This window comes from Antedon mediterranea, chromosome 5 (assembly GCF_964355755.1).
Source record: "Antedon mediterranea chromosome 5, ecAntMedi1.1, whole genome shotgun sequence".
NCBI lineage: Eukaryota > Metazoa > Echinodermata > Crinoidea > Comatulida > Antedonidae > Antedon > Antedon mediterranea.
The window spans coordinates 30,225,268-30,235,914 of record NC_092674.1 but is presented as its reverse complement, the minus strand read 5'-3'; positions in this window follow the sequence as shown (position 1 = coordinate 30,235,914).

The window sequence follows — 10,647 nt, the reverse complement described above, 5'->3', positions numbered from 1 at the left end:
ACTAATCTAAATCTCTGTCTGCACTGTCAAACTAGTTTGCAAAACAAGGTGTGATATGCCCAAATATGGTAGTGATATTCCCAAATATGATATTGATATAACATCTTTATTTCTATATATGGGCATATCAATTTTTTTCACATATCATTTATTCTGATGTTTACATCTTTATATTAAAGTTTTTTGTGCACTGATAAATGGGCTAATGGATAAAATTATATGGGGAAATGGATTTAATGGCTTCTACCGTACTGTAGCTCATGCACATAGTGTAAAATATTAATATTCACTATAATCCTCTATGATACATTATACTTCATAGCCACACATAAATACTGATGTATGTCGGAAGGCTATATACTTTATGCATGCTGCCTGACTGCCAGTGATCTAAACAATTGGTACGCAGTTGTCTGGCGGTGTCCTTTGTACGAATCGTTCGTCCCCCAGCTCGCTGTGAGACGCGTCAATATCATGTTACATGCAGGGACCAAACATTTATTTTTCAGGTTAAAATCGGCAATTCATTTGCAACTCTTTACAGACTATATCTCTCGAAGTACGCTCATACAGGGAAGAAGGTACTGTACGAGTTATTCCGAACGAGTTTACAAATTTTTTAATTTACGAAAAACTTTTTGTACTGTGGGGCACGTATTTGGACGATTTTCGGAGATGAGGGTGAGGTATTGGGCATGTCGGGGATGGGGGTTCGCAGTCGGTTAAGGGGAGTTCGCTGTAAAGGGGGGGGGGGGGGGCCGGGGGTTCGCCCGAACCATAAAAACCCCCCCTGGCTACGGGCCTGGGCTTCTACAGTACTCATGCACATAGACATAGATAGATTGTTATTTAATGGCTTCTACAGTACTGTAGCTCATGCACATAGACATAGATAGATTGTTATTTAATGGCTTCTACAGTACTGTAGCTCATGCACATAGACATAGATAGATTGTTATTTAATGGCTTCTACAGTACTGTAGCTCATGCACATAGACATAGATAGATTGTTATTTAATGGCTTCTACAGTACTGTAGCTCATGCACATAGACATAGATAGATTGTTATTTAATGGCTTCTACAGTACTGTAGCTCATGCACATAGACATAGATAGATTGTTATTTAATGGCTTCTACAGTACTGTAGCTCATGCACATAGACATAGATAGATTGTTATTTCTCAGTTTCGTGTCATGTTTGTGCCCTCGCTGTGCACAAGACCCAGGTTCCAGGAAGTGGTTGTTCATTCTTGCGCCCGCGTAAAGACCCGAGTATAATCATTTTGTAAGCTTGTAAAGAAATGCATTACATGAGCTGCCAATGACACAGAAATATGTACATGCATTATTAAAAATGGCATTTCCCACTAATACAGTACAACACATTTCATTATACCAAAACTTTGCGTAAACAGGAAAGAAAACTTAATTAATATTGACAATGTTTGCAATGGACATATGTGTTAGATTGGAAACAAATGACAAATGAAAAGCATAAAATGAAAAGCTATATTATTTCCGGCTTGAAAAATTTTAATTGCTTATGATAGTCTTGTAAAATTAAACCTGATATTTGCTGGAAGTATTAATTAATAATTTAAAAAAAAACAACAATTTATGGTCCAAACATAAAAACACTGCTTGAAAGTAAGACTGTAGTAATTTGCCTAAAACAAAAGAAAACAAATCCCAAAAAACAGTATTTCTATTTTTACCCCACCCTCACTCCACATACAGTTTAATGGAAACTGTATGCAAGAAACCCCAGATGTAGCCTAAATTAAATTTCTTTATAGAATTCAACATAATTTGTTTAACCTGTATAACGCCTACACTATCAAACTTTATTTGACAAAAAATGTGGTGTGCCCATGATGATGTCATATCACTACTCTATATTTGGGCATATCACTACCATATTTGGGCACATCACACTTTTTTTGTCAAACTAGTTTGATATTGTAGACAGGGCATAACACCCCCATCCCCTCCTCTTAACTACCTGATAGCACCCATATCTTGGGCCAACATCCTTAACATCCAATTCGCATGGTGAACTGTAAAGTTCGAAAATTCTGTCACGATTTTAGAAAGAATACAGTACATGCACTTTTATGCACATTATCATTGCATTCTCCTATTTCATGAAACAGATGGCAATTTCATAGAATTTGATGCTAAATAAAACAATAAATAACTTTTCAAATGGATGCATTTTCAGTTCACTTCTTCTTCAACGGAAAATAGATATCACATGAATATTCATAGTTTTAAATAGATATTACATGAATATTCATAGTTTTAACAGTATGCATTTTTTTTACACAGAGTTATACTAATTTATATATAAAGACTTAATGTTTTAAATATGATGCTTTAGGCTCTGTACACTATCAAACTAGTTTGGAAAAAAAAGTGTGATGTACCCAAATATGGTAGTGAGACCAAATATGGGCACATTACATTTTTTTGTCACATAAAGTTTGATAGTGTAGACAGAGCTTTAGACCATACAGTAAACTACCATATCATTAAGGTGGTCACAAGGAATTATATTTTGCATTAAACAGAAATTTGCCTACTAAGCTTGGTCACCAATTGTAAGATTACTTGACTATAGGTAAGCTTGTCCAGATTACAGGCTTTTATACAATAACTTGAAGGTTTTAGCATATATCCTTCTTTCTGGCAAGCCTGTTGTTCCCAGCAGAGGAAGACTACTGGCAAGGCCAGTGTACAGAGTAGCTTTTGTTCCAGGCTGGGGATATCTCACACTCTAGGAGGTCTTATGCAGATTACCTTTAAAGGCAAAAACAGCAGAAATTAAAACTGTTAATTAACAATAGTAAATGCATAGACAAATTTCATCTTGTTTTTTACAGTTTTTTTTAGGGATAATCTTTCATTTTAATTGTGAAGCTGGTTCACAGGAAGTGATTGGTGCTAAGATAATTGAATATTAATTATTTCCTCCCCAATGTTACTTCCATACAACTGAATCTTATTATAGAGCTGATTTGCATACAGGGCATTGGGCCTCAGATTGCATATTGTTACTTGCCTCAACATCACTTCATCTGGAGATGTTTAGCAGGAGAGGATCTTAGATACCATATTGGATGTTGAATATTTCCTCCACTATCATTTTAACTTTGTATGAAAGAATCCTCTTCAAGCACTGTAGTTGTGATGTTAAATTGTAGACAAAAATACAATCGTGTTCTCTGTTAAACACTGTATTGACACATGGAAAAACCCCATCCGAACGTACACACAAACAATGTCGCCTGTAAACACACTAGGTCATAGATCTCTCTAAAATAAATAAAACTAAAAGCTGTCCTTATAGATGGAAACCTTATACAATACTCACAATTTTAATTGTCACGAAGTTAATAGTACTTATAGTAATATTTGGGACTTTATCCAAAATATCAAGGGTAGTGTAGTGAATATAATTGCACTTTCTCCTTTTGTTGTTTCTTTGAGTCTCTCTTCAATACATACAAGTACTCCTACACACAATAATGCTTTTCATTTGTACATATAAGGGACATTATTACTTTGGCAATGGATCAATCGCCATTGTACAGTCTTTCCTGTTCTTTGTATTCCAAACAACTTTTTACTTTTTTACTCTTTTCTTTCAAACAGGAAGTCATGATTTCTTTGATTAATCGACATAAAAAATTTGCAATACAGTAACCACGGTAACCTTGAATGAATTTAGGTGTCATATAAACCCATTTTGGATCTCCTTTTTTGACATTTATTGGTTTTAGTTAATTACCATCAGTTGGTAATATTATTTTATAGTATTTACTTATTATATGAAAATACTCAAAACAACCAAAAGAGCGAAATGTAGAGTTTTAGAAAATATTACAAAAAAAATATTTTTTAAAAACAGTATAGATCCAAAGTAAAGCTTGGTTCCCACTAGGGTTGATGCAATACAAGAAGTGAGGGCAACCATTACTCCATGGGACAACGCAAGTAATTTGACCAATCATTATGCGATAAATCATCATAGTAGTGATTGGTCAAATTACTTGCGTTGCTGCGCGCTAACTGAACATCCTTGTGTTGAGTCCTAGCTTAAGTTTATTGTACATGTTGATAAAGTACTGGTACTGTTGGAGCATTGGGACATAACCAGTTCAACATTTCAATTTCAGTCGCTTTAAAATTTTATAGTTTATGAATGAATGACACATCATCTGCTTGTTGTTATCCTTTGTTTCAATGTGTGTGCCAAGTATTATTGTCTATTTTTGTATTTCTATGGAATAAACATTATATAATATAATGTTTATATAATAGTTTAAAGTATGCATTTAAGGCATGCTTCCTAAAACCAGTTTGTAGAAATGTATCATTATTGTTTCTGATAGATCTATTTATAATTTTGTCGCTTGTTACGGAAGTGAACTTTCAATACATTTCTTTACTTGAATGGTCTTTTAATTACTTTTGATCAATCAAGCATGTAGACATAAGTTAATTATTTCCTGAAGTTAATTGATTATAATTAATTTGATTTAAAACCCATCTTACAAGGTGTAATATGCAAATATGCCTTTGTTGAAGCATGAGTATAGTGGTTTAAGTAAATTCATATTTCTCACACACTTTTCAGGGTTACTAATGCTCCAGCACCTCTCTTATAGAAATTAAGATTATAAGGTATTATATGTGAAACACATGGCAAACATGTGGAGTACAGTTTACCTATAACAAAGCATTGTCATTAAGGGGAAAAGTGTTTAGGATATTGGCAGGGATGAACAGGGGTGGAATTAAGGAGGTTAGGAAGGTTTGATAGCATTTGTGGATCTCAGGCCTCTCCCAAAAGTTTGGTTTTGTATCATTGTAGTTACCTATAGAGCCTGGGTGAAATTAAGGGTAGAGATATAGAGGGAAAGGGCTTTATCTTATGATTACAGTAAATTGTATGCTGTTAAATATACAGTAGTGTTTTTCAGTAATAGTCAATGTACTGTAATGGTGACATTTGTAATAAATAATTCTAAAATACTTGATACACTACTGGCCATACAAAGTTGTTTTTTGTATCATTGGAACTCCCCACAAAGAGGTGGAATTAAGGGGAAAAGGCTTGATGGTATGTGTACAGTATCTTGTATGTTTAGATGTAGTTTTTTTCGGTAATAGTCATGAAGGACTTTACTTTATGAAGGAAACACATCCTAAAATGGAGATTATTTTAAGAGTATTGCTATAGCATGGTCATTGACACCATCGCTCCTGAAGCAAAATAAAACCCATTACAAGTCAACGTCCGTTACTTACAACACAATACTATAGGCCTAAGAATAAAGTTTAATACCCATGCTCCATTGGGCATACAAGTACGCACTAAAAGCTAAGAAAATATATAAAGAACTTTAACACTCCGGGGCAAATTTCATAGCTGAAAATCTATATAGTGTTGCACAATACTGTCGATACAATACATTTTCTTTCTTACATTTTAACATTTAATTTACCTTGTAATCAGATTTCTTATTTATTGTTTTGGGCATTATTCTCTTCATTATTCTACCTAAAATGTCGATAATTACCTATGTTTTGTGGTCTATTAGTTTTATTGATTGCTTTTTTCATAGCAAGGACAAACTGTGTTATTGTGTATAAAAGAATACTCAGTAAATGGCATGATTAAGAATGTTTTCAATTTCGTTTTAATCGTAGGCCTATTATAATACTTTTTTTTCTGTAGTGCTTGCTTATTTTGACTTACAATAGTTGTAAACCATAGAGAATGCAAACATTATGCACATTTTTGTTTAAAAGATACAAGAAAAATCATCTTCAGAAATCTATCACAATTTGATGCTGAACGCAAAACTAAACTCTGAAATATTTGTAATCTAATTTTTGTTAAATCTTGAAAACATTAGATGTTAGACTTATATGACTTATATAAATAAATATAATAAAGAGATAATTGATATATTAATAATGAATAATTTTAGTATTTCAATATTTTACACTCATCAATGTGTCTAGGCCTACTGAAAATCATCATCTCTAAAACCATAACATTATGCAAGCCCAGGAGGTTAGCAACCTGAACAGAAAAAGTGGAATATGTGGATGGTCTATGGGATCCAGAAATAACCACCCAAATTACCCCTAAAATTGGATTTAATTACATATTGAGTACATCGACCAAACCAATTCTGTAATGTTCTCTTTTAGGAACACCAATAGTTAAAACTATCTGTATCAAGATTATACCTTATCATGTGACATCGGTTTAAACCATATAAAACAGGAAGTTATCTTGATAAAAATTATATGAAATATTTGTAGAATAATCATAAAATCTAAATATAGCAACATTTAATGATAAAGCCAACAGGAATTGGCGGCAAATTGTAAAACAAGTTAGAAATATTAAATAGGAGCACCAGAATGTCTGGTAGGGTTCACGGAGATCAACAAATGAAAACGCTGATGCAACAGTTGTATTTAACATAATTATGATAACAGAAAAATGAATTGTTGGTTTACCCCATGATGGTTGCATCCATTTTGGTAGGAAATGCCTGCAGTATCTTTGGAATACACCCTTCTTAAAGGTACACCTTTTTGTGAAAGGAATAAAAGAGATAGAGTGATCAAGTCACTTAGGTTGGCCCTGGTCTCCCAAATTTAATTTTTTCATATATATATTGAAATAGACTGAATAGATAATGAAATTAAATGAGAGTAGATGTTTTTTTTAAACAAAGTGTTCAACCTCTGTTTAAGTGACGCCCATATTAAAAGGAACAATTTGTTGGGTCCCAAACATGTGTTTATTGTTCTACTGTATAGAAAGAAAATATCAACAAATAGACAAAAAGTAAACATTTCTTTTGCTTTTTGAAATACAAAGAATTTGTTTGTTTTTCTTACTTATGATGTTTTTCATATTAGGCCTACAGCTTTTGAACTAGACACATTTTATTTAGCATTCTGTAATTTTGCCAAGTTTTTAATAAATAAATGTACAGTAATTTCTGACGCACCACTTGACATTTCCTAACTAATACACATAACAAAATTAATGTGAAAAAATGAGTAAAATAATTAAGTTTTCATACTTTTGACCTCTTGGTTTGTAGGTCAAGACATGTGACCTTATTAGTTATGAAAATTGAGAATGATACAGTTGAAGTAACTAGATCATATTATGATTTGGCCAATGGGGATGTTGAGACTTTTCCATCCGGCACAACACCTGATTTTATACATCGTCGCTCGTCCTACAGCAAAACATTCCAGCCTTATCGCAAGCTGTAATCCAAATAAAAAGTTATTAATACTGATATAAATATAAATTCTTACAAAGATCAAGCTGAACATTGAACAAACAATGTTTATTTCCAATAAATTAATAATACATTGCATATTCCACTATATTTACAAAATGTAAAAAAGCAACCATTCAATGACAAATTAAAAAAAGAACATTTGTAAAAATAACAATAATACGAGTAGAATAATTAAACCATCATCATTATTTGTAAAGTAGAACTGGGTCTGGGTGCCATGTTTTGTTAATAGCCTCTAAACTAATAATTCATTTTTATTAATAAGCAGAAACTTACTAATTATTAATACTTTTTTCAATATATTAAATTTTTTTAATATGTCATTCTTGTGATTATAAAACCTGCTTAATAAAAGGAAGGGAATTCAATACAATTACACAAACAGTAATAGAAGTCAAGGTACTCATATTATTATGAATAGAGGTTAAGCTAGCCCAAGGGCTCCACAGAGTGAAGCGCAACTTCAAAGTACTATGTGGGCCGTTACTGCAGGGGTAATAACTACCGAATAACTGTGATTATAGATGGGGCATCTAGAGGTTAACCCTACACAGCTAAAAAAAATGTTATTAAGTCGAAAAATGAAAGGGTCGAAATTTTGTGAAAATATCTCTAGTAGTAAGTAGTAGGCCTACAGAGACATTTTAAATAAAAAACTTTTATTTATTTTTTTTTTAAATTGGCATGCGCAGAATCACGTAATGTGCACATGTTAACAATTTTCAAAAAGATATTTTTGAAAAATGGCCAAATTTTGACCTTTTTATTTTTTGCCATAACAAATTTCTATGCACTATAAGGTGATGATAACGTAAAATATGATCATAAATAGCAATATTGTCACATAATAATTAAATTTAAAAACTTGATATTTTGGGCATTTTTCAAACAAAATCCCTGTACTATACTGCCCTGACTCAACTGACACATTTTTCAAAAATCACTGTTAGCTTTTTGGGCTATTTAGGGAATGATACACCTTATGGTATATTCAGATATTAAAAATTTTAACTAGAAATATGAAATTTAAAAATCAAAATACCACTCAATTACAAGTGTGTTACTATTGTCTATACCCCCGAGAGACTATGTGAACACCGTAATGATATTATTATTGAATAAAAACGAAAGTAAAAATACAAGAAACATGAAAAACAATTTTCGAAAATTTCCCTGTACTATAGTAAAAGGATTTTTAAAAAAATGGCAAATTTTCGACCTTTTTATTTTTTGATAAAACTGGTTAGTATAGCACAATTGACATGCGCAGAACCCATTAGTCGACTCTGCGTATGTTTATTATGCTATAGTAACCATTTATGTCAAAACTGGTTAATAGCACAATTGACATGCGCAGAACCCATTATTCGTCTGTGCGCATGTTTATTATGCCATTTATGTCAAAAAATAAAAGGGTCGAAAATCGGCCATTTTTTGAAAATTTCCCTGTACTATAGTACAGGGATTTTAAAAAAAAAATGGCAAATTTTCGAACTTTTTATTTTCCGATAAAACTGGTTACTATAGCACAATTAACATGCGCTGAACCCATTATTCGCCTCTGCGTATGTTTATTATGCTATAGTAACCATTTAGGTCAAAACTGGTTACTATAGCACAATTGACATGCGCAGAACCCATTATTCGTCTCTGCGCATGTTTATTATACAATAGTAACCATTTAGGTCAAAAAATAAAAGGGTCGAAAATCGGCCATATTTCGAAAATTTCCCTGTACTATAGTACAGGGATTTAAAAAAAAAAATGGCCAATTTTCGAACTTTTTATTTTCCGATAAAACTGGTTACTATAGCACAGTTAACATGCGCAGAACCCATTATTCGCCTCTGCGCATGTTTATTATGCTATAGTAACCATTTATGTCACTTGGTATTTTGGCCATTTTTCGAAAAAATCCCTGTACTACAGTAGGCCTACAGGGATTTTTTACATCAAAATGCCATGCACAGAATTATGTGTTCTCAATCTACTATACTATCGACTTTTAAAATTCAATTATTATGTGATAAAATTACTCTATCAAAATATCATTGATCTTGCACGACAACAGTTTATTTTTAGAATAAACCCCATAGAAAGACAGTCGATTTTGAAAACATGATGCTCACCAGGTTGAAACGATTAATAGCTTCCTATAAAGGAGGATCCACAACATCGATCCACCTTCTTGTCATATTTGTTGGTAATTGGCTCCCGTGGATTAAACGACATCCGACGACTAATACAAATATTCAAAACCTTTTATCCTTTTTATTTGGAGTCAGTTTTATACAAAGTCATACAATAACGAAAGCGGGTATTGTTGTGCAGACGACAGTTTGATTATCATTCAACCTTATAAATAGTATCTCCTTTTAAAATCAAGTTTCAAAGACAAACAGCGCCTACTGGAATTTTTAAAAATAAAATAAAAAATTCAATCATTTCCTCACCAGATAAAGGTATAATTGTTCAATTTGTTTTTTATTGCGAAATGGTCGACTTCCGTTTTTGTATTGAACTTCTTTCATCTGTTGGAGCCTACAGAATCTCTAGGTTTAAATTGGGTTTACGATGGTTTTGTACGAATTCAATACCTTTCCACCTGCCCAATGGCAAGAATACTGTGTATTATATTTTACAGTAGGCCTACCATAATGTTAATTAAGCAAGAAGTAGCATAATGATTACGGTAGATTTTTAGATTTCAGTCATTAATGATTTGTTTGCAATTTTACAACATCGGCCCAAGATCGAAAAGTAGACAAAACAAGAGCTTTTCATATAATTTATTCGACCAATAAACACAACAGATACAGAACAGAAACAGAGCACAATGGTCAGGGGCAACTAAAGCAAAATAATTACTATAACTCAAAGAGTCAGTTGCCCCTTAAAAAACATCGAAATACAATATTGCACCAAGTAAAACATTTGTACAAGCTTATAAAAAAGTTTCTTAATACTCAAAATTAGTATAATGGATCGGTACAAACAAGAGGTGGTCACCTAAACGATACATAACATATATCTAGATATTAAAAAGGTATTAATAGATAGTAATTATTTTATTTTTCAATCCAATCCAATTTTTGTCAAAGGAAATATTATTTAACATTAAAATGACATTAAAACAAATATTATCTTTATTTCATTGCATTTTACTTGCAATTCGATTGTTTGGGGAAGGTGACAATTATCGTGATACTTCTGAATACCTGCTTAATACTGGCAATCTTTAGTTAGCTGGCGGTGAACCAAAATACAATAAGGTGAAATATGACGGAGATGTTAGAAGTG